A 25,150-nucleotide genomic window follows, 5' to 3' on the forward strand; every position below is an offset into this window, starting at 1 on the left:
TCCCTCTCTCCACAACTCCCGGGCAGACTGAGCAGAACCATCACAAACAACCATGAATGGATGCTTCACAGAGATGTCGTCCTGGATCTGGTCAACAGGTGGGGTACACCTCAAATATACCTGTTTGCCTCCTGCATCAGCAGGCAGCTTCCTGGCTTTTGCACCAGGATAACAGACCCCCAGGCACTGGCAACAGTTGCCTTCATAATCTCCTGGAAGGGGAAATGGCTGTATGTCTCCCCTTCCCACTCATTCAGAAGGTCCTGCTGAAAATCCAACAGGGCACTCCAAAAATCTTGTTGGTGACTCCCTACTGGCCCAGACAGCAATGGTTCCCCCTACTACTACAGTTGTCCAAGGGCAATCACCACAAGTTACCCCCCAGAGTGGACCTTCTCACACAATACAAGGGATCCCAGATTCACCCACAGTGGCAGCTTCTGCACCTCACCCTGTGGCTGTAAAATCCTGATCACCTTCAGACACCTTTACAATGAGTATGTGCTCAATGTCCTGCAGGAGACCAGGAAACCAAATACAAGAAAATCCTACCTTTCTAAGTGGAAAAGATTAACTTTATGGTGTCACAAAATACAGCTGGACCCACTTTCTATTGAGCCCCCTGTAGTCCTGTCTTGTGTGTGCTACTGCAGACTGGTTTGGCTTATTCTTCCATCAAAGCTCATCTGTCTGCAATTTTAGCATGCCTTCCTCTGGATCCCCCGCTAGCATCCAGACTTCCTTCTAAGCTGTTACTGAAGGAGGTACTTCACCTCAGATCTCTCAGGAAAGCGTCCTTTCCTCCTTGGGATCTTAACTACATGCTTGAAAAGCTAACGCTCTCTCCCTTTGAGCCAGCAGACAAAGCTTCTCTAAAACATTGCACATGGAAAACGGTACTGCTATTGGCCTTGACCTCAGCCAGAAGAGTATCAGAGCTACAAGCCCTTATGGCTATTCCTCCTTCCCATCCTTTGTGCCCAAGGTGGTGAATGACCTGTCCCTTAACCAGGCCATACACCTACCTGGCTTTTTCCCCAACCCACAGGGGGACAATGAGAGAGCACTGCACTCTCTGGATGTGCACCAACAACTCAGGTTTTACCTGCATAAAACCAAGTCCATCAGACAGCCTGACCAGCTTTTCATATCTTTCCACCCTAGAGCCCTGGGGAAGGCAGTGTCCAAACGGACCATATCTGCCTGGATCTTCAAGGCCATCACCTTCTGCTACCAACTCCATGGTAAATCTCTGCAATGTGCAGTAAAAGCACACTCCACCAGAGCTATGGCCTCTTCTGGAGCCTTCTTTAAGGGCCTGGATACCTTTACTGTTCTGGAGACAGCTACTTGGTCTTCATTTCACAGCTTCACCAAGCACTACAAACTAGCCCACATCTGTAGATCCAGGGCAGGGTTTGCCAGGGCTGTCCTTCACAGATTCCTGGAGTCTACCTCTAGAACACTTCCCCATTCACAGTGAACTTTGGCACTCGTCCATATGTAGAATACTGCGACATTGGAATAGGACATAGAAAAGTTGTGTGAAATCTTTACCATATCCATAGATGTCCTTCTCTTCTATGTTGCAGTATTCCTTCCCACCCTCCTTCCCCTCCTGTTAGGTTGCATTTCCTTTTCTGGGGAGCACTGGACTGGCATTGCCCTTATTAGGACTGGCTCCGACTGGGGCTTTCGGTTCTGAGGGCTGGTGTGTGCAGATTTCACTTTTATGGCCCACGTTTCACTCAGCCACGTCAGATGTCCCACGCATCTCAGAGGGACTGAAAACTTTTGTATACTGACCGTACGTGGGCGAGGAGTAAACCCATATATAGAATACTGCAACATGGAAGAGAAGGACATGTATTGTTATGGTAAGATTTTACACACCTTTTCTGTATATTCAAGACCTGTTTCACTGCATGCCCAGTGAAAGAAATGCCATTTAATCTTTCCTCAAGATGCTCGTCAGTTCATTTTACGAGCCACTATTTCTGTCTGCTACAATTTTTTACTGGAACCTTCATTTGTCCCATCTTTTTTCAGTATAAGCTTTTTGTAGGTACCTGGGGAAATCAACTAATGTGCAATAATGTATTAACATCTGCTTAGTAAGTGCACCTTCTTCAGTAATAAAGGTTTCAGATCCTTACCTGGCATTGTGTTTTAATGAAAATCATAACTCATCAGTGCAGTTTAAGCAGCTGTTGAATATACCACAGACTGGAACTGTTTATCTTTGGTCAGGTTGTGTCTTTCATACATCAACTACTTGAAACTGCTCCACTTGTTGTTAAATGTATTACATTGTCATAAAGAAAAGTGTATGCAGGCATTTTTTAAGGCAATCTTTGGTTATCCAATAGCTTACTACTGTTTTGTTTTGTAACTTTGAGTGGCTTCTTTCAATACAAAGCATTGTACATCTCTGCCAAATCAGGCATAAACTTATTTTGGCACTTCCACACCTATCTGAATATAATTGCATCAATTTTTTACAAATTCTGTTGCTGCTGCTGCTTGCCCATTAGAAAGTTCATTTGGTGTATATACTACCTTGGTGCAGTTCTAACTGATGTTGTCCAGCAACAGCTTCATTTAAACCAGACAATGGCAAGTTTAGTTTGACAGCAAGTAATGTTGAACTTTTCCGACAGTGGTAGTGCACTTACTGTGTTTTTCGTTACGTCATCTTCTATCAAACAACAAAGCTTTTATTTGCATTTGGCTGTCTTCTCCATTAATTTGGAAAAAATGTTAAAGGAGGAGTCCTTCTTGGTAACAATCTGAAGTGTCAGGAACATAGAGACTGTGACAACAAAAATGTTTGCATATACCAAGTATGGGATAGCCATTTCCCAGAATATTTTCCTTTCTCTGAGGTATGGCGAATTTGTTTTGTGTGCATGTGTGTGGTGTGTGTGTACGCACGCTGAGGGGTTGTGGTGGGTGTGTGATATATAAATTTATATATATGTGTGTGTGTGTGTATATGTATGTATATATATATATATATATATATATATATATATATATATATATATACACACACACACACACATATATATATATATATATATATATATATATATATATATATATATATATATATATATATATATATACACACACACACACACACACACATATATATATATATATATATATATATATATATATATATATATATATATATACATATATATATATATATATATACACACACACACACACACACACACACATATATATATATATATATATATATATATATATATATATATATGTCTATATTGAATCAGCGAAAGCTGATTCATCAACCCTATTTAACCAAAAGCTGACCATCCCGAACACCTGGAACAGCAATCCCCCCACCCCACCCCAGGGAAGAAAATCACTGGGCCGGTTTCGGGAGTTTGCAGTTTCCTCCACTGTGGTGCGATCCTGGAGTTGGTATATTTAAGTAGGGAGGTGTGGGGGGCACACAGCCCCCCACATTAAATACTGTCGTGCCCCCCCCCCTCCCCGAGGAAAAAAATCGATTTTGGTTAACTAGGGTCGATGAATCAGCGTTTGCTGATTCAATATAGACCTCTCTCTCTCTCTCTAGATATATATATATATATATATATATATATATATATATATATATATATATATAATCAGACAAATTCCCTTTTCCCCAATGTAGTGCGATATCTCTGAGTGAGAATATTAAAGTAGGAGGAGTATGGGGGTGTAGGGGGTCTTGCCCCGCCCTGCATAAACATGAGTAGTTTTTTTATTTTTTAATATTTTGGGTGTTTTTTGGTTTTATTTTGCGCGAAACTGCATTTTTGATTAATGCACTTTCGTGAAAGTGTTCAGTGGTTTACGTTTCAGTGAGTTTCGGAGTCTGAGGGGGTTCTATGGCTACAGGGAGCCAGCCAGCAAAATACCAGTTTACTATGGTGGAGCGTAGGATTGCAGGCATATGATAGGACAGTGCAACACTGTAAAGGGGCCAGCAGTGCAAAGGCAGCTGGGATCTCAAGATGGTGAATGGGGTAATGTATTCCCAGATAGGCTCATTCCCCTCAAGCGTTTGTCAAGGGTCACTTGAAAAACTAGCTTGAGTCTTCGAGAGGGGAAGAAATGTGACAATGGAGGTACTGCCAGGCCAGCTATTTGGACTTTTGTAAATAATTGTCATTTGTGAATATCAGCATGATCTACATAAGATGCTTGCGTTACAAATGTATTACAACTGTATGTCACATAAGATGGTTTGTACAGACGTGTGCTGAAGAGATATTTTCTAGTGTGTGCTTGAAATGTATCCACAGTTTACCCTGCTGGAAGAGAACAGAAATGTGCATACACTGTTGTAACTATTTAAATGTATATATTTTAATAGTGCAAACTGGAATACAGGAGGTTAACTTCAGAAAAATAGCTAAATTAAAGTACTTTATGGCTAGGCCATAAAAATGTTATCTTTCAGTTTCAGTGCAGCAATAGACAATGTGTAAACTAGGGAGCTTTCTGTTGTCTTGGAAGTGTGTTTTTGTTTTATGACTTAAAGGATCTGCCTTAGATCTGATGAAAAGCCATTGTCTATGTATTTTCACAGGAAGATGCTAAATGCTACCAGCTGCCATCAGTGGTGGTTCTGAGCCTGGGAACTAGTAGTCAGATGACAAAAAATGTCATTCTGGCCAGCTAAAACAGCAGTAATATTTGAGATATTAAGAACTCGCTGTGTGAGAGCATTCTGTATTCTGTCTTGGACCTGACAAGATCCATTCACCACACATCTGCCTTGCTCTACATTAAGTCTAGGGAACAGTGTAGTTCTGTTAGATATAGTCAGGAATATAGCAACTCTTAGTTTAGATATTTTTCTTTGAGACGGTCTTGCAATGTTTTAAATATTTCCTGTGATTTTGTACTCTGTAAATATATATTTTTGTTTTAATATTTATTATTAAATGTATTTAAACCTTTCATTGTGGATGATCTGTCTAGAGATATTTAAGTTCTGAGAGTACTTGCATACTTATTTGACACTGTGTGGGCCACTCCTAATTGCCTTGCTCAAACTACCAGTTGTATTAATAGTAACATTGCACAGTAAGATTTAACACCCTTTAAGGGCCTTAACGTAGCTGATAAGGAGTGACTGGTGGCAGTGATAGCTACCTTATAGTCTGGACAAAAAGGGGCATAGCTAGTAGGGGTGTGTGTAAATAAATCAAATCTCAGAGTGCATGTGTGTCAGCTGCTTGGGCAGGGACCATGAAGCACTGGTTGGACAAAGTGCTGGAGGTTTTGGTTTGGTCATTCAGCTGAGATCTCATTTCTATAGCTGTGCCAGTGGGGAGTTTTATTGGGGATCTGGAGAAAGGAGGGAGAAACCAGGCCCGGACTGACTGTGGTCTCTGTGTGCTCTTAAGGGAAATTGCACTTGATGCAGAGAGACGCATCTGGAAGTGGTGTGTTTGTACTTGTCATCCTCCCAGTGTATGTCCCCCCACTGGTGAAGATCGGGGCTCCTTGATTACTAGTCCAGTGGTGGTGCGGCACAAGTGACCTAACCTAATAATTCTGCCACTCTTGGTAGCCTTTGTGATGTAACAGTTGAGACAAATACAGAAAACAAAGGCAAATCATTATTAAACATTTTCTCTGTATGTGAGGTGCTTAGTGTTCTATTACAGGGAAGGTAAACCACTTTTTGGAAAGAAAAACTTGACTTTTGGTTGCAGTTCTCCTTTAAGAAAGTAACTTGTGTCTCCACTCAGTTGAAGCAAGGTTTTTATAAAACTGATGACGTGTTTGCCCACATCAAGAATACTTCATGGCTCTAGCTTTCATGATCTGCTTTTTACCAGAAGCAAGGGTAGTGTGCAAATGACAGCAGCCTCAGCAACTATTAAAGAGCATATTAAAGTAAACTACAGACCCTTTAAAACCCTTAAAAATACCATGCATTTTCTGCCAGCAAAATAGTGTTTTTGGAACTCAAAATTTGACTCTGGAAATGCCATTCATTGCAAGAAGCCCATAAAAGATTCTAACAGTGGATACATTCTGGTACTAGCAGCATTACCAAAGCATCCTTCGCTCACTCCAGTTGCGCATTTAACACACTGCTTACATCAGTCTTCCCTTTCACAAGACTGTGGTATTGCAAGGGTTGCTTTTGCATCCAGGCCTCATGTCCTTCACACTTTGCACAGGGTACTCACTGCTGTTTCCAGGGCAGTGTTTCACTCTCAACTAATGTCAGGCATAAGACCTTCAGTAGGAGTTAGAAATATGAAAACATTTTCCATAGCAAAAAGTCAGTTTGTCAAAAACTTGCGCATTTCCAAAGTTGCAGTAGGAGGTGCACCAGTTGTTTAGTACATAATCTTGTTTAGGTCCGTCAGTTCTGTGAAAGCAGACCTCTTAAATACATTTCTTGCATTTTCTGTAGTTCATGATGCTCACCTGAGGGGAGAGGTGAAAAGAAAAATGGCATTCTCTGAAGAAATAAATTTGGCAAATTTTGCAAAAAAAATAAGCCTCTGCCATTACACAAGTCTGGGTGTGTATGTATATAGAAAAGCACACACACAGGGCTGTGCCATTAGGGCAGAACCCCTTTTGACACGTAGTGGGCTCTGTCACTTGAGAACCATACACAGTGGGCTTTGCCTACTGCCTGCAGCTTCCTGCTTACAACCAAAACTGTTGCTACATATTGGGAGAGCATGGATTTTAGACAGCTGTGACTCAAATTCTTTAAACATTTAAAATATGATTTAAATTGTAAACAGTCAAAGAACTGAAAATTTGCTTAATTTTATGTGAAGTTTATGTTTCAGAAGTTTCAAGCATATATATGCTAGTATAGTCTCTGATTTCTAGTGATCTTAAAGCCCAATATTTCTTTAACAAATGAGTCCTGCAGCTGCACACCCCCATTCGGAGAACATCAAACATGTACCTTCCTAGCCTTGTGAACTGAATTTTTTGATTGTGAAATTTTTTTAAACAAGTTGTTTCAGTGAATTTGAATTTCCTCTCTTGGAAAAAAAACGTTTCTTTTGACAGTAATTTCTCTTCAGATTTTTTGAACTGCAAGTATTAATGTTCAAGAGATCCTACACTGTATGTCATAGTGATGTTTGAGGACTAATCCATCTTTTATGCCTGAAATGGTTTGTTGTCATTTTGAGGAAGTCTACGCTAACATTTTTTCTCCAAACAGGACAGTCAAGAAAAGTACTATTCATCTTTGGACATGCATGCATGATGTGAAAAATGGGTGATTTTATTAAAAAGAAACTAGACCTAACTGTTAGTCCTCATATTTGCTTGCGCACATTGTACTGATTTATAGATAGATATATATATATATATATAGTGTGTGTGTGTGTATATATATATATATATATATATATATATATATATATATATATATATATATATATATATACACACACACACACACACACACACACATATACATACAGTAGATGCGTCATATCAGATCTGCTGTCAGAGCGGATTCCATTAGAACTGGTATCATATATGTACTTATTTTTGAAGTGTTGGCAGAAGTTGTGTGAAACTGTAGCATGGATGAATGTACATACTTCTAGCTTGAAGTGAAGCAGGACCTACAATGGGAAGGCAGTGTTACAAAGAATGCAGATTTCACTGTCCACCATTCTCTATTAGTCATATAACTTGAATTGCTTTAATTTTGTGTATTCTTTTGGTATTTATTATTGATGGTTTGCACTTTTAACATTTTTTTATCCCTTTGAAGGTTTCTTACCAAGGTGCTAAGTATTTCTGTGGATGCTGTGTTTTTCTTTGCATTATCTTTTTTTTTTTATTTGGTTAAGGTAAGATTAATCGTACAACTGCTTGAGATTTTTCTGAAGTCTTAATGCATGCTGTATTATGATTATGATAAAAGGTATATGGGCATACTCATCATAACATACCTTCAGTTTAAACCTGTCTGAATTCTGTCCCCTTTTGTATTTATAACACTTGAATTGATGTATAATACCGTTTGGTTTCTTAGCTGTATCTTCAGTGTTGGCATTTATTATTCAAAGTTGCATTTTTCTTTTGTTATCATAAGCGACAGTTTGAAGTTTCTCATAACAACTGAAAGTACAAATGTCACTGAATTCTAATCTCTGCTTTTGGCTTGCTGGGAACGATGTTCAGATTGAGTAGTTTTTTGTTATTGTCTGACACTGATGTGTGCTTTTTAGGGGGTGTAGGCCTAGTTCTGAATGCACACTGGATGTTCTTCGTGTTTCACTGTTGCAGTCATTACATTTGGGGGTAATCTGCTGGCAGGTTGCCCTCAGTTGGCCTGAATTCCAAAGTCTTGGGTCCTGTGTCGGTTGCGGTCTTCTCTTCCATGATGTCAGGTCGTCAGGGGTATAAAACATGCAGCCGACGCCATTTTCTTTAGTCTTTCTTGCCGCGCGGTGCCCGAAGCAGAAGCATTTCGCAAGGGTCGGTCGACTACTGAAATATTCGAGTTTGAGTTTCCGAACCGAAGTCTTCACTAAAGCTAAGTACCCCGTTGTTGGGGAAACTTTTTTTCTAGCTTTTGAAAGATGTCAGAAAAAGTTAATAATTGTATTACTTGTGGGAAGCAAATACCTCATAAGGATTTCCATTTATACTGTATTCCTTGCCTAGGCCTTGATCACAACGTGCCTGGCTGTCTGTTTTGTGCTAGATTTAACCAACACGCTATTAAGCGTCTGTATATTTTTGCATCAAAGTATTTTGGAAAGAGATTTAACTACCCAGAAATGTCATCTATAGCAATCCGACTACTGGAGTACATAAAAAACGCAAAGAAAAGGGCAGAGAAAGGCAGTCGAGATCCAAAACCAACGACGAAGCTTCTCTTAAGGCAGTCGCCAGTACTCAGTGAGGTGCTTTCGCAGCCCCTGATACCTGCTACCTTTGAGTCGCAGGCCTCTACCGACACCCATGTGGAGTCCGGCATGCCGCAAGATACTCAAGGTGTTGGACCGACGGATGTATCTCCCTTGGATGGGTCCGGAGCCGCTGAGCAGGCACAGGCTTCTGATGGTGTATTCAGACCTCAACATTTGTATATCAAACCAACGACAGCTGCAAAATCAAAGACAAAAGCAACTTCTAAAACTAAAAAGACACCTGAGCCACTTGCACAGGCCTCTATGCCTAAACAAACAGATTATCAAAATGGCTGAAGACCTTATTACGTTGATCAGGGGTACCCATCCCCCTCCAGATAAGAGGCCTAGGTAAGACACTGATTACGAATCTTCAGATCAGGTTTCTATTTCTTCGAATTCCTCTTCTGATCAAGAATTATCTTTACCTCCCTATGAGGATTCTGATGCTGAGGAGTGTATTCCGTCTGCATCTCCTCCTGAGGATTATTCATTTGGAGAAACCTTGCATACTTTGAGGGAGCATTTTCACTGGGAGAGTCAAGACTTTTCAGAATCAAAAGAGGCACAGGGATTTCCTTCTCCCTCAGCACAAGCCTTTGGCCATTCCCCCTGTTTTAGAGATTGTGGATGATGTGTTTTCGGAGTCAAGCTTGACCCCTGACTCCTTACCTCCGGCTCCCAATAAGCCTGACAGAAATTACAGGGTCCCCTGACTCTCAAATTTTTATTTAGAAACCCTACTGCTTATCCTGAAACTATTTCACAGGGTCCAAAGGGAGTTAAAGCCTCAACAGCAAAAATTCCTACTCCCTCTTAGAGATTTAAGGGCACTGGACAGATGGGGAAAGAAAGTTTATACATCTGCAACCTTGGCAATCAGGGCCTTAAACTGTCGATTTCATATGCTTAAGTACCAACAACATGTTATGGGATTGCTGAAACAGAAAATGATTATTTCAAAATGGTCAGAAAATAAAGAATTGCAGGAATTATTGCATGCAGCTGAACAAGTTGAAAAGCATACTTTACAATGTGGTTTTGATTCTTTAGAGGCCTTCTGCAGGGCCACAGTTACTGGATCTGTGATTAGGAGGCATGCCTGGTTAAAGGAACAAAATTTGCCTGATCATGTTAAAGCTAAATTGCTAGATGCACCTTTACAGCATGATTCTCTGGTATTAAGGTAGAAGAGGTTTTAAAGAAAATGGAAGGCAAAGCCAAGTCTATGCAAACTGTTAAAGACTTCTTACAAGTGCAGCCACCAAGATTCGGTAGACACTGGCCTACAAAAAATTGGTCATTTCCTGTGTCAGACAGAGCTCAAAGGGGCAAATCCAGACGACCTAAGGGTTCCAGATACCAGGCGCAAGACTCATACAGGCCAAAGCAATGGGGCACATCCACCTCCAAATCTGGAGGAGATAAAGCGCAAACATATAGAAAGCAATCTCAATGACTTCCGTCTGCCTACACCAAGCACTTATCTTTTTGGCAGCACCCATAGGGGGAAAATTAGCACTTTTTGCTCAAAAATTGGCAGTTAATAACCCAGGACAAGTGGGTACTAAACATTGTATCACAGGGTTACAGATTCCATTTCCACACACTGCCAATGGTAAATGGTTAGCCAGATCTGCCAAAAATTCAATGGGCAGAGGCACAGAAACAGGTTATGTCCCTCATGGATATGGGGGCCATTCAGACAGTACCAGAACAGGAAAAAGGGCAAGGTTTTTCATAGGTTCATAGGTTGGTACTAGGCTGTCGGCCCTAAGACCTATGCAAGCCTAGTCATAACAATTCCCTGGAAATTTTTTCCCGCAACATTTACTTCTCTGGGCCCCTGTCTAGCAGGGCGACTGACATGATCCCCAGGGTGAATTTCCTATCTCCCATCCAATCATCAAGGTTCCTTTTGAAGAGGGCAAATGAGGTGCTCTGCTTGACATGTATGGGCAGTCTATTCCAGAGTATGGGGAGTCTCTGTGCCAGGAACCTATCCCTCCAGCATGTTTTGTTCATGGTGATGATAAGGTTTAGATCCCTGGAGTGTGTGGCTCTGAGGGATTGGGATTTCTTTAAGTGGAGCATGTCCAACAGCTCAGGGTTTGACATGGCCTTGTATGTTAAGCAGAGATCACCTCTGAGTAGACGGTATGCCACAGAGTATAGCTGGAGTTTTTTTTTAGACGGTTAGCATATGGCATCTGCTTTAGGCCTGTGATTCTTTTAATGAGGTATTTCTGTGGCCTTTCCAGCTGTTGCAGATGTCTTGTGAGGGTACATACCAAATGGGACATTATACTCTATAATAGGTCTAATGAGGGATGAGTACAGTGGGACAATGACCTCCTTTTTTCTGGATGAAAAGCCCTTCGTGATGAGGTGTGCCACGTAGAAGATTTTCCTGACTGTTGTGGCGATGTGGTTCTCGAAAGTGAGACCACTGTCCACTTGTGTCCCTAAGTCTCTCATCACACTTTCGATGTTTAGTGTCCTGCCACCTATGTGGTAGTTTTTTTCCAAAGAGGATGACTATGCATTTCTTGGCATTAAGCTTGAGCCCATGGCTCCGGCACCAGGCTTCTGTTTCTGTAAGGCCCTTTTGTAGAATATCCACATCATTTGGGGATTCAATAATGGCTCCCAGTTTGCAGTCATCTGCAAACTTTGTTAGCCAGAATCCCTTAGTGTTGGTCTGTATTTCAGAGAAGTAGTCCCAGGACTGAACCCTGAGGTACTCCACTTGTCTGGAGTTGGCTGCTTTTACAGTCTGGGTTCTGTCGGTAAGCCAGTTGGCAACCCATCAAATGACGTAGGGATTTATGCCCAGCTTAGTAAGATGTCCTTCTAGGATGCATCTGCAGTTCTAACAAATGGGTTGTCCTGCCTCAGGCAGCCCTTCGGTCGGCCGGATTCCAAAGTCTGGGTCTGGCCTCGGCTGATGTTGCACTTCACCCGACGTCATAGCTGCAGTTCAGCGGGTATAAAGGCATCAGCCGACGCCATTTTCCTCCGTCTTTCTTGCCGCGTGGCGCCCGAAGCAGAAGCTGTTCGCAAGTGCCGGTCGGTCAGAACCAGAGATTGCTACTACCGAAGACTTCTAAAAAGCTAAGTACCCCGTTGGGGACTCTTTCTTGCCTCAGCCGATGTCAGAAAAAGTGAATAACTGTTTAACTTGTGGGAAACAAATACCTCATAAAGATTTCCACTCTTACTGCCTACCTTGTTTAGGCCCAGACCACGACGTAGCAGCTTGTCTAGCCTGTGCTTCTTTCAACCGACGGACACTTAGACGTCGGTCGGAGTTTGCAGAGGAGTTTTTCGGCTCCGCTTTTGCTTACAACATGCCGTCGGAGACTCCGACTTCATAATTAGCTAAAAAGCGCAAGGAAAAGGACCGACACTCGCGGTCCGCGGTTTCGGCCGAAACCGCGGTTAAGTCAACAGCGAGTGTCTCGGTTTCAGCTGAAACAGAGTCCTCTGTTCTTCCTTCGGCCGAAAGCTTGCCTCCTACCGAGACCTCATCCAGCATGGCTGAATCTGCTACTGAAATTCCACCTGCTCTTACAGGTTCACAGGATTTTTCAGATACTATCCCTTTAGATATATCTACTCCTGCACGTGGAGCTGCTAGGCCCCCTGCATCCATGTCAATTAAGGCTTTTGCCAGGGCTAAAGCAGCAAAATCAACCAAGACCGTGCCTGCTAAAACCCCCTCTCACAGGCCTAGCTCTAGTACTCAAATGCTTAGTCTAGCAGAGGATCTCATTTCTTTGATCAGGGGATCCCAGCCTCACCCTGACGGGGCCTCTCACCCCCCTCCAGAGAAGAGGCCTAGAACAGAGCCCCCTGAGCCAGTTTCTACAGATTACTCATCTGATGATTCAGAAAATACAAACCCTCCAGAAGGCCCTTATTCTCCATATGAGGACTCTGATGCAGAAGACTCCATTCCTTCTGCCTCCTCCTGAGGAATTTTCTTTTGGGGAAACCTTGCATGCTATGAGGGAACAATTTCAATGGCAGGGCCAGGATTTTTCAGACTCTAGGAAAAGGCTTAGGACCTTTTTGCATTTGCCACAACATAGGCCTTTAGCCATTCCTCCAGTACTTACAGTTGTGGATGATGCATTTAATGATGCTTGTACTGCTCCTGATTCACTTCCTCCGACCCCTGCTAAGCCCGACAGATACTACAGGGTTCCGGACACACATTATCACTTGTATAAGGCTCCTTTTGCAGATCCTGAAACTATTTCACAGGGCCCCAAGGCTGTAGCAGCTACCTCTGCCAAAAAACCCCTCCCCTCTGAAAGGGAATCTAGGGCCTTAGAGAGATGGGGTAAAAAAGTTTATACTTCTGCTACTCTTTCGGCTAGGGCCTTAAACTGTCAATTCCACATGATTCAGTATCAGGAATTTGTTAGATCAGTTAACTAAAAAAACTGTCCTCGCCTGAACCTTTAGACCGAAAGTCTCTTCAGGAAATAGTACATAACATTCAGCAGGTCAGTAATCATTCCTTAAAATGCGGCTATGATGCACTGGAGGCTTCCTTTAGATCAGCTATGACTGGTACAGTGATCAGAAGGCATGCATGCTTAAAAGAGCAGTCCTTACCAGACCATGTAAAATCAAAGCTCCTAGATGCTCCCATGGATAAACACAATTTGTTTGGCTCCCCTGCACAGCAAGTGCTGAAGAAGGTGGAAGAGAAAGCAAAATCTGTCCAGACAGTCAAGGATTTCTTACAGGTCCAGCCTCCAAGGTTTAGTAGGAACTGGCCTTCCAAGAATTGGTCCTTTCCAGACACCACCAGAGCACAGAGAGGCAGGAATAGGCCCAAGAGGCAGAGGTCAATCCAGAGGTGCCTACAGGGACGCCAGTGGCAGCCTAACAACCAGCGAAGTACTGCCACAGATCCAGCCACTACCACTTCCACAGGACAATCACAGTGACTTGGCTCTGAAACCGCCTACCAGGGAACAACTAGAAGCACCCTTAGGCGGAAAGCTAGCCTTATTTTCAGTAAACTGGCATTACATTACAGTAGACAAATGGATTTTACAGACAATAGACAAAGGTTACAGGTTTCACTTCCATACTCTACCAAGGAAGAGAGGAATGCCAAACCTACCTCCAAATCAAAAGACAAACGCTCTAGAACAAATAGACCACTTAATCAGGATGAGAGCTATAGAAAAGGTACCGTATATGGAACAAGGGCAAGGATTTTACTCCAGACTTTTCCTGGTGCCAAGAAAGGAAAACCAATGGAGACCTATTCTCGACCTGTCTGCTCTGAACACATATCTCATTGTTCCAAAATTCAAGATGCTGACCCTACAGCAGCTTCTTCCCATGCTGGGCAAGGAGTCTTGGCTGGTAACTCTAGATCTCAAGAAGGCATACCTGCACGTCCCCATACGACCAAATTGCAGAAGATACCTCAGATTTCTTGCAGGATCAGAGCATTATCAATTCTCAGCATTGCCTTTTGGCTTATCTACTGCGCCCAGAGTATTCACGAAATGCCTGGCATCAGTAATTGCTCATTGCAGGCTTCAGGGAATTCAAATTTACCCTTACCTGGACGACTGCCTGTTACAAGCGGACAACAAAACAAATTAACAAAAGATTTGAAAAGGTCATTCATCTACTGCAAGCCCTGGGATACACAGTCAATATAAAAAAGTCAAGGCTGATACCATCCCAAAGGATAACTTTCTTGGGTGCAGAACTGGACACATCAAATCAAATGGCATCCCTCACAGCAGAAAAGCAGAAGCACCTTCCACTCTATTTCATGGCATTAACAACGCAGAACCAGCTTACAGCAAGGAAAGTCCTGCAAGCCCTGGGTTACATGGCATCCTGCATAATATTGATTCCACATGCCAGACTACATATGAGGAAGTTGCAATGGTACCTAAGGAATTTATGGTCTCAGCACAAGCACAGCCCAGAAACCCAAATTCCAATAATTCCATGCCTGAAGCAAGAATTCCGATGGTGGGCTCAGGCCTGTCAATTGAACAAAGGACTGCCCTTCCACAGCCCTCAACCAAGCCAGACTATCACCACGGACGCCTCAGACCTCGGTTGGGGGGCACACATGCTGGACAAGTGCATACAAGGCTTATGGACTCAAGACCAGCTGAACCTACACATAAATCAAAAAGAGATGCTGGCAGTAAAACTGGCAATTCAGACATTCAGACCGTTTCTTCAACAGGGTCAATTGCTGATAAGGACGGACAACACCACAGTTATGTGGTATATCAACAAGCAGGGAGGCACACATTCATATCCTCTCTGCTGGATGGCAATGGACCTCTGGAATGTGGCCCTGAGCCTCAACATTCAGCTCCATGCAATATTTGTGCCAGGAAAAGAAAATATACTAGCAGACATCTTAAGCAGAACTACCACGGATGCCCACGAATGGATGCTGCATCCAGACATCTTCAAATCCATTACAAGGAAATGGGGACTACCAGAAATAGACTTATTCGCATCCCCACACAACCACCAATTGAAAAATTCTGCACAAGGACATACCACCCACTTGCTTGGAAGGTGGACTCCCTATCTTTCAGTTGGGAAAACCTGACAGCATATGCATTCCCACCTCTTCCTTTGATGCACAAGGTGCTATTGAAGATCAAAGAAGACCACCCAAGGATCATCCTGATAGCTCCAGACTGGCCGAGGCAGCATTGGTACCCATTACTGAGGAGTATGTCTCGGGAACACGCATGGCCTCTACCCTAGTTCCTTTACTGCTAACACAGAACAACTTCAAAACCCTGCATCCAAACTTGAAAACACTGCAGCTAGCTGCTTGGAACATTGCATAAGACAAAATAACCCAGATTTATCTCTAAGGGTTAAAGACATTATCTTGGAGGCTCGCAGACCCTCAACAAGGAAAACTTATTCAGCAAAATGGAAAAGATATCTCATTTGGAGTGCAGCAAAAGGAGAAAATGTATCACTGGTAAACATAGCTAACATCCTGGAATACTTAGCAGAGCTTTTCCACAATGGCCTGTCCTACTCTTCCATTAAGATTCATGCGTCAGCTTTTTCAGCAGAATACAACATGGATCCTCCAGTCTTCTCTCATCCTCTACTCAGGCAGTTTCTGAGCGGAATTAAAAATGTAAAGCCACCAAGGAAGCCACCATTGCCTACATGGGACTTGAACTTTGTGCTAGAAAAGTTGACACTCCCCCCTTTTGAACCAGCAGCAACAGCAGAATTACAGTACTTATCATGGAAAACTGCTTTCCTGCTTGCAATCACTTCAGCAAGAAGGGTTTCTGAATTACAGGCATTAATGGCAGTACAGCCCTTCCTAATCTTCCATCAAGATAGAGTGTCCATGAGAACTAATCCTACTTTTATGCCAAAGGTGGTCTCCAGGGTATCTTTAAACCAAGCAATCCACCTACCTACATTCTTCCCCAACCCACAGAACAGGGGAGAAAGACTACTACATACCTTGGATGTGCATAGGCAATTGCGCTACTACCTGGACAGAACCAAGAACAATAGAAAAACTGACCAGCTTCTGGTAACATATGCAACAGGAATGGAAGGAAAAGCAATTTCAAAACAGACCATCTCAAAATGGATAGGAAATTGCATTAGATTTTGTTACTCTTATCATGGAAAGACGACTCCAGAAAACATCAGACCTCACTCCACAAGGGCTACAGCCACTACTACAGCTTTTTTACGAGGAGTGACTACCAAAGACATTTTAGAGGCTGCTACTTGGAGCTCCGTGCATACATTTGCCAAGCAATCTACCCTTATACTCCAGACCCCGAGCAGGTTTTGCCACTGCTGTTTTGCAAGGGATCTTAACTACACCATAATCTTATTAGTACCTCCTCCCCCAGTTTGGCTATGGTATTCTACCCATTTGTTAGGACTGCAGATGCATCCTTGAAGGACATAGTACAGTTTTGTACCTACCATAAATGTAGATGTCCGAGAGGTATGCATCTGCAGTCAGGATTACCCACCCTCCTTCCCCTCTGTGGTACTCCTAGGGTATTTGCCCATCTTGTAGCTAGCTGGGGGAATCTATTATGGTGTATTTGTTTGTATATATGTATATACATGTTTATTTCTATTTGCTCTCTGTTTGGAAACATTTGCATTTATCCAAATTTAGCCTTCCTAGAGGGCACCTGGCATCTGGGGCAAGAAACACTGAGGAAAATGGCGTCGGCTGATGCCTTTATACCCGCTGAATTGCAGCTATGACGTCTGGTGAAGTGCGACATCAGCCGAGGCCAGACCCAGACTTTGGAATCCGGCCGACCGAAGGGCTGCCTGAGGCAGGACAAACCCATTTGTTAGGACTGCAGATGCATACCTCTCGGACATCTACATTTATTTTAGGTACAAAACTGTACTTTTATCTATGATTCCAGAGTGGGGGATGGTGTCGAAGGCCTTGGCGAGGTCCAGATAGGCTGTGTGGACCTCCTTACCCTCGTCCACAGCTCTGGAGACTACTCGAAGAAGTCAGATTCAGGAGACAAGATCTGCCCTTCACAAACCCAAACTGGGTGGGGTCCAGTGTCTGGAGGTTGCCAATGTCTTTGTAAGTTCCATGATAATGCGTTCCATGCCCTTGCAGATCAAGCTGGTCAGACTGATGGGACGGTAGTTCCCGGGATCCAAGGTGGCTCCTCCCTTGTGGAGCGGGATAAGTGTAGCTGTGCGCCACTCAGTGGGCACGAAGCCTGAGGTGAGGCTATGATTAAACATGACACTTAGGTGGGGTGCCAGTTCATTTTGTAGTTCATGTAGTACACAGCCTGGGATGTCATCCGGTCCCATGGATGATGTATTCTTAGCTTTGGAGCGTGCTGTTTCTACCTGTGTGGCTGTGATTATCGGAATTTGGCAATCTTTTGGTATTGAGATGGGCCCTTTAGGGGGTGAGAGGGGAGTGAAGTTGGCACTAAATCGATCTGCTAGGATATTGGCAATATCCTTGGGATCAGTATATTTAATGCCATTCTGTTGTAGTTCAGAGCAGATCTGAGCATTGCCATTTAGATTCTTGACATAACTATAGAATGCCTTGTGGTTGTCTTTGGAATCTTTGGCAATTTTATTTTCGTAACTAACTTTTGAGGATTTTGAGGGATCTCAGCTTCTTACTGAGGCTGGTGAGGGAGTTTTTTGCATCCTGGGATTTTCCTCTTTTCTGCAACAGTTTCTTCCTTCTGTTGTATAGTTTTTTATAGCAGGGGACCACCAGATTGGCTTCCTTTTTTTGGAGAATAGCATCTTGGTTCTATTTGGGATGGCATGGTTCATGCACGAGTGGATGTGCTTGTACAGTGCCTTAGTGTAGGATTCTGCAGTCGAACTTCCAGCCAGATCCCGTCTGCGTGGGTGTTGTGAAGTTTGTCACTTCAGACTTCAGTAGCATGAAGTTGGCTTTGGAGAAGTTTTTTTTAAGGAGGTTTCCTTACTGGGGGGTGGGATATGGATGTCAAGGGTGATTTGCTTATGGTCAGAATTGACCAATGAGGGGGTGACCTCTGGTGTGGAGCATCTATCTTCCATGTTGGTAATGACCAGGTCTAGGATATTGGAGCCCCTGGTGGGACAATGGATCAGTTGATCCAGGGCATTGGAATTTATGAATTCTAAGAACCGTTGGGAAAAGGAGTTGGTACCAGAGTAGTTTTCCCAGTTAATGGCAGGGTTGAAATCACCTAGTATTAGTGTGTTTGGTTGTATCTTAATATTTTCCAGTATGTTTAGGAAGGTGTAGTGAGAATCTTGGGGGTATGGTGGGGGATCTGTAGCAAGCTACAGTTTGGATTGCAGTCTTACCTAGTGTTGCACCTGGAGAATTTCAGATGCAGTGTGTTGGGCAACTAGCCTGGAGGTGTGAACATCCTTGGTGAATATGGACACTCCTCCACCTTTAGTGTTTCGGTCTTGGTTTTGTGGCCAAAAAGTGTGGTAAGAATTTTAGCCTGTTATTGCAGGGGTGCTCTCTGGAGCCTTGAACCAGGTCTCAGTCACTTCACAGATACCGATGTTCACCATTTTTAGGAGTGCCTCGAGAGAGTGCATTTTGAGGTTTAGACTTCTAGCATTGAGTAGCATTACCTTCAGATTTTGCATGCTTGTATCTGTTACGGTGGTGGTTTTATCCTTTGAACCTTGCCTAAAAAAGGCACTATAGGGGTGGCAAGAGCTTTAGCAAGTAACCTGAATCCCAGGGGTGACAGGTGCAGACCATCTCTAGCAAAGCATCGTGGTTTGTCGATCATGTCTTCCCAGTCAAACAAATACTGGATCCCCCTTGAATGACACCAGAAGCTTAGCCAATTTTTGAAGTCAATAATTTTGTCCTTATACTGTGGTATCATTCTGGGCGAAGGCAGGATGCTATTCTGGGCTAGGGTCATACCTGCCTGGGTCACATGATCCAAGAGCTCTTCCATGTCTCTTCATGTAGTCCAAGGAGGTACGTCTCAAGTCATTTACTCCAGCATGGACAATGACAGAGTCGTATTTGTACTTGTGGAGTGACTTGAGTGCATGCGTTATGTGGCGGATCCTGGCACCCGACAGGCAGCTGACTGTAATTTTCTCCTTGTTAAACCTGGTGAGTGGGACATCAGTGTGCCTGATTATAGAGTCACCTATCACTTAAGTGTTGGGTACATTGTCTTGCCTTAGGGGCTGTTGTTGGGTGGCACACTGGTGTTGTGAGCTATGTGTCACTTTGGTTGTGACTGGTGTTTGCGTTTCAGCTTCAGAGGTCCTTGTTGCTTGGGCAGGTTAATGTTAAGGGCCTCCGCATATGTGGGTTTAGGGTTGCTATGTGTGGGAGTTGATGGTGTGGGTTTTGAAGGGCTATGAGTTGCTAGAGGTGTTATGCAGGTGTTAGCCTTCTCCTCTTGACTGTCTAGCACAGTCTTGACCGGAGAGAGCTTTGCTTCCATTTTGGCTATGTAAGTGCATCTCTCGTAGGTTGTAGTATTGGGTGGTAGGAGGAGAGAATTGTCTGTGTACATGAGGCAGTTGCCGCATTGCCCCAGTATGCCCAGATTCACCAGGTGGACAGGAGAAACCTCCGGAAACTGACCCTAGAACATGCCTGTTTAGGTGCTTTTTTGTAAGGTTTAAGAGTTGTTTTCCCTTACCTTTGCAAGGTACTTTGCAATTGTAGGCTTAGTGCCTATGATTAAATTCTCCTTATTGACAAGGAGAGCTGAGTGCTTGTATCAGTTTCAGGCTTCCTAGTGCTTTACAGCAGGTTCTAGAGCAAGTGCTAGTCACAGGGATTCAGATTTTAGTTCTACTACTGAGAAACCAGCTATTTTTAAGGGAAAATTTGAAGAGCAGACTTTCTGGCAACTGGAATAGTTTAACTGTAGCCTCGTAGTGCTGCATGATATGGAAAATGTGCAAACACACGCGTTTTTAAGCCAGAAAGTTGAAAGGGACAGAAATCAGCCCAAAAAGGCCAACAAAATTACAACTTCAGAGCTGGAAACCACTCCTCCAGCGCCAGACAGGCAGCACAATGCTCACCAGTCCCACTGGTAGGCAGTAGGACTTCACTCTGCCACAGCAAGAGTTTGGAGAGTTCTGAGCACAGAAAATAAAGTCCTGAGACCAGCAAAGCCTGGGATATGGACTGGCTAGAAAAGGTGGGAAACAAGCAAACAAGATATATATATATATATATATATATATATATATATATATATATATATATATATATATATATATATATATATATATATTTTTTTTTTGTTGTTGTTGAAACAGGCTAAACAATGCAATAATACAGTAAATAAACAGAAAAGTCTAACACACTTGTGTGTAGTCCTAAACAGTAAATGCAATTAAAACTCTATAAAACTAGCAATTTAAAACTTTTTAAATGAAGCAAGGCAAGTGCACAACTGAAAAACGATTTAAGTGGCAGTAATACAGCAGAATAAGTAGCTAGTCTACATATACAGAGAAGTCTATATATACAGAAAAGCAGCTAAAACACACAAATAGTCAGATGCAGTGCAACCTAGAGCACTTGAGTTGTAGCAATGTTAAGGCAATTAGTTATAATAAGTGCTCTAAAATATACTATAGATTTCCAAAATGTTTGAGAAGCACAGTCAGAACATAAGGTAATTCAGGCAAAAAAAAAATTTTTTTGAAAGGGAAAAAGGAGAAACAGAAGGCTTTATCAAATGTTCTATCTGTATTGGGTAGAATGAGCTAATGACACTAGACTGGGAGGAGTGTCCCAGAGCAGATTTGCAGATTTACAGTAGGGGCGGGCAACTGCAAAGCCACCAAGTATAACAACAAGACACCAACAGGGAGGATGGGTGGGGACACTAAAGCTATTAGCCTACAAAGCACTAGAGCAAGCCACAACATAAAAGTTTTTAACCGATAAAGATTTGTAAAGATACAGAATGCTTTTAACTGCAAACAAATCAGTTACCCGTGCAGATTGCAATAAAAGTGCTATATATAAATTGCTAGAAACAATAAACTGTATAATCGAAAAAAAACAGGATACTTATATATCTCAGCTAAGAGTTGGAGTCAACACCTCTCATCCACTCTGCTCAGTGTGTATAGACAGAAACTCTCTCAAAGTTAGGGCTTAAATACCAGAACAACAACTTTGTGTTTTTAGAAAAAAAAAAAAAAAAAAAAAAAAAAAGCTAAGATTTGTAAAGATACAGAATGCTTTAACTGCAAACAAATTAGTTACCCGTGCAGATTACAATAAGTGCTATATATAAATTGCTAGAAACAATAAACTGTATAAATCGAAACAAAACAGGATACTTGTATATCTCAGCTAAGAGTTGAGTCAGCACCTCTCAGCCACTCTGCTCAGTGTGACTGTTCTTGGTACCTAGAAAGGACAAGGCCTGGCTGCCAATACTGGATTTATCGATTTTGAACACATACCTGGGCATTCCAAAATTCAAAATGCTGACTTTGCAGCAGCTTCTGCCCATGCTGGGCAAGAATGCTTGGCTGGTGACTTTAGACCTAAAAGAGGCATTACCTGCATGTCCCAATAAGACAGTCGTACAGAAGATACCTCAGATTTCAAGGCTGGCTTAATACATTACCAATTCTCTGCACTGCCCTTTGGCTTTTCTACTGTGCCCAGGGTCTTTACAAAGTGCCTGGCACCAGTAATTGCATTTTGCAGACAAAGTATACAAATATATCCTTACTTAGACGACTGTCTCATTCAAGCAGCGAACAAGGACACTCTTCTTCGACACCTGACATTTGTAAAAAGTCTCCTAACATGCCTAGGGTACACCATAAACGAAAAGAAGTCATAACTGGTACCCTCTCAAAAGATAACATTCCTGGGTGCAAGCATGAATACAACTGCCCAGATGGCTTACCTCACGCCAGACAAGCAAAGGCAACTGAATACTTACTTCAAACTGATGGCAACAAAAACCCAGTCTTCTGCAAGACAAATTCTGCAGGCTCTGGGCTTCATGGCATCCTACTAATTCCATATGCAAGACTGCATATGAGGAAACTTCAATGGTACCTAAAAAGTTTATGGAGTCAACATTCACACAGTCTGGAAACAATGATTCCTCTCATTCCCTGCCTGCAACAGGAGTTTCTATGGTGGGCAAAGGCCTGTCACCAAAATGTGGGACAACCATTCACTCAACCCCCTGCCAGCCAAACCTTAAGACACATCAGATTATGCCTGGGGGGGGGGGGGGGTCACATGGCAGGAAGATGCATTCAGGGCATATGGGCACCAAAACAAATGCATCTACATATCAACCAGAAAGAGATGCTAGCTGTTCAAAATGTCCTAACAGCCTTCAAGGATTTACTTAATCCAGGACAACTACTGATAAAGATGGACAACACCACAGTCATGTCGTATATAAACAAGCAAGGGGGCACACACTCATACCCCCTTTGCAGATTAGCCATGGCACTGTGGGACACCGCTTTGACCTACCAAGTACATCTTCAAGCTCAATTCCTGCCAGGAAAACGAAACACTCTGGCAGAAGATTTAAGCAGAAACCGTATGGATCCTCACGAGTGGAAACTAAATCCACAAGTCTTCAGCATGATAACAGAGAAATGGGGGAGTCCAGACATAGATCTGTTTGCCTCTCTGCAAAATTATCAATTGAAAAGATTCTGCACAAGGACTTAAGCATGGAAAGTGGACGCCCCATCCTTCAGTTGGAAAACCTATCAGTTTACGCCTTTCCTCCTCTGCCTCTTCTACCCAAGGTGGTCCTAAGTCAGACGAGAAGCCAAAGATGATATTAATTGCCCCAGACTGGCCCCGCCAATACTGGTACCCAATCCTAAGGAACTTGTCTCAATACCCAGCTTGGCCCTTGCCTCAAAGACCACAACTACTGTCCCAGCAAAACAATCGGATCCTGCACAGTCAACTACAGACACTGAACCTGGCAGCATGGCTAATCATGTAATCATACAAACGACACATCTCAGTAAAGCAGGGATAGATGTCATTTTGGAAGCCAGAAGGCCTAGCACTAGAAAATCTTATGCTGACAAATGGAAGAGATTCTGTGCTTGGAATCAAGCACAAGGAACTGATACAGCAGAACCACATATTCCTCAGATATTACAATACTTAACTGAGATGCTTGACAAAGGCCCATCTTTCTCATCCATCAAAATCCATGCCTCTGCCATTTCGGCTCATTGCAATACACAGCCATACCAATCTTTTCTCATCCTTTACCAAAGCAGTATCATAGAGGAGCCAAAAATTTCAGGCCTCCTAGAAGATCACCATTACCTGCATGGGACCTCAAGTATGTGTTGGAAAAGCTCACCCTGCCTCCATTTGAACCAACTGCTACCGCTGATATAAAGTTCTTATCATTGAAGACAGCTCTGCTACTAGCAATTACTTCAGCAAGAAGAGTTTCAGAGCTACAGGCCCTCATGGCTGTAGAGCCTTTTATCATATTTTACCCAGACAGGGTGGGTCTGAGGACAAATCCTACTTTTATGCCTAAGGTGGTTTCCAATGTGGCTCTTGACCAAACAATTCATCTGCCAAATTTTTATCCAAATCCGCAGAACAAAGGGGAGAGAATTCTGCATTCCTTGGACGTACAGACAGAGAAGATTCTACTTGAGCAGGACTAAAACTCTAAGAAAAACTGAGCAATTACTAGTGTCATATGCTGCGGATCAGAAGGAAAGGCTATTTCGAAGCAGACAATTTCAAAGTGGATAAGCCACTCCATCCCTTTCTGCTGCTTACACCATAGTAAACCTGTGCCCCATGGCATTAGGGCTCATTCCACCAGAGCTGCAGCTACTTTAGCAGCCTTTCTCAGAGAAGTACCAACCAAAGACATCCTAGAGGCTGCTACTTGGAGTTCTGTTCACACCTTTACAAAGCATTACCATTTGCCTCTCTACTCTAAGTGCAGTGCTGCAGTACCTTATAGCTGCACCTAGGGCTGTTTAGCCCCAGCCTCCCAACCATAGCTTTGGGATTCTATCCAAATGTAATGACTGCAACAGTGAAACATGAAGAACATAGTACAGTTGTGTACACTTGCCATAAATGTAGATGTTCGAGTGTATTCATTGTTGCAGTCTAGGTTACCCTCACGCCATCCCCCTGTCACTCTACAGTTTATCTTTCCTTTATCTTCTACAACTTATGTGGTGTATTTGCTTGTAGATGAAGGTAAAGTTTATATTGATGCATGTATATGTGTATATAATATATATATATATATATATATATATATATATATATATATATATAATATTGCTACCTTTTTGGGGGCACCTGACATCGAGGGCAAGAAAAACGATAATGGTGTCGGCTGCATGTTTTTATACCCCTGACGACCTGACGTCATAGAAGAGAAGACCGCAACCGACGCAGGACCCAAGACTTTGGAATTCAGGCTGGCTGAGGGCAACCTGCCAGCAGATTACCCCCAAATGCAATGACTGCAACAGTGAATACACTTGGAACATCTACATTTATGGTAAGTGTACACAACTGTACTTTCCTGCTAGATAATTTGACTACTGATATGGCTTTAGTTAGTGGCCACTTCCTCAGATCATTTACCAGTGGTTTAGCAAGTTGTATTTGGCCA

At 42.8% G+C, this 25,150-nt stretch overlaps 1 protein-coding gene across 2 annotated transcripts in view; it reads left to right on the forward strand.

Annotated features, from left to right (window-relative positions):
• Positions 1-25,150, forward strand: part of TIPIN (TIMELESS interacting protein) — a 759,992-nt gene that overhangs the window by 618,622 nt on the left and 116,220 nt on the right. The window lies entirely within an intron of this gene.

This window comes from Protopterus annectens, chromosome 7.part0 (genome assembly GCF_019279795.1).
Source record: "Protopterus annectens isolate FY-2018-M chromosome 7.part0, PAN1.0, whole genome shotgun sequence".
Taxonomy (NCBI): Eukaryota; Metazoa; Chordata; order Ceratodontiformes; family Protopteridae; genus Protopterus; species Protopterus annectens.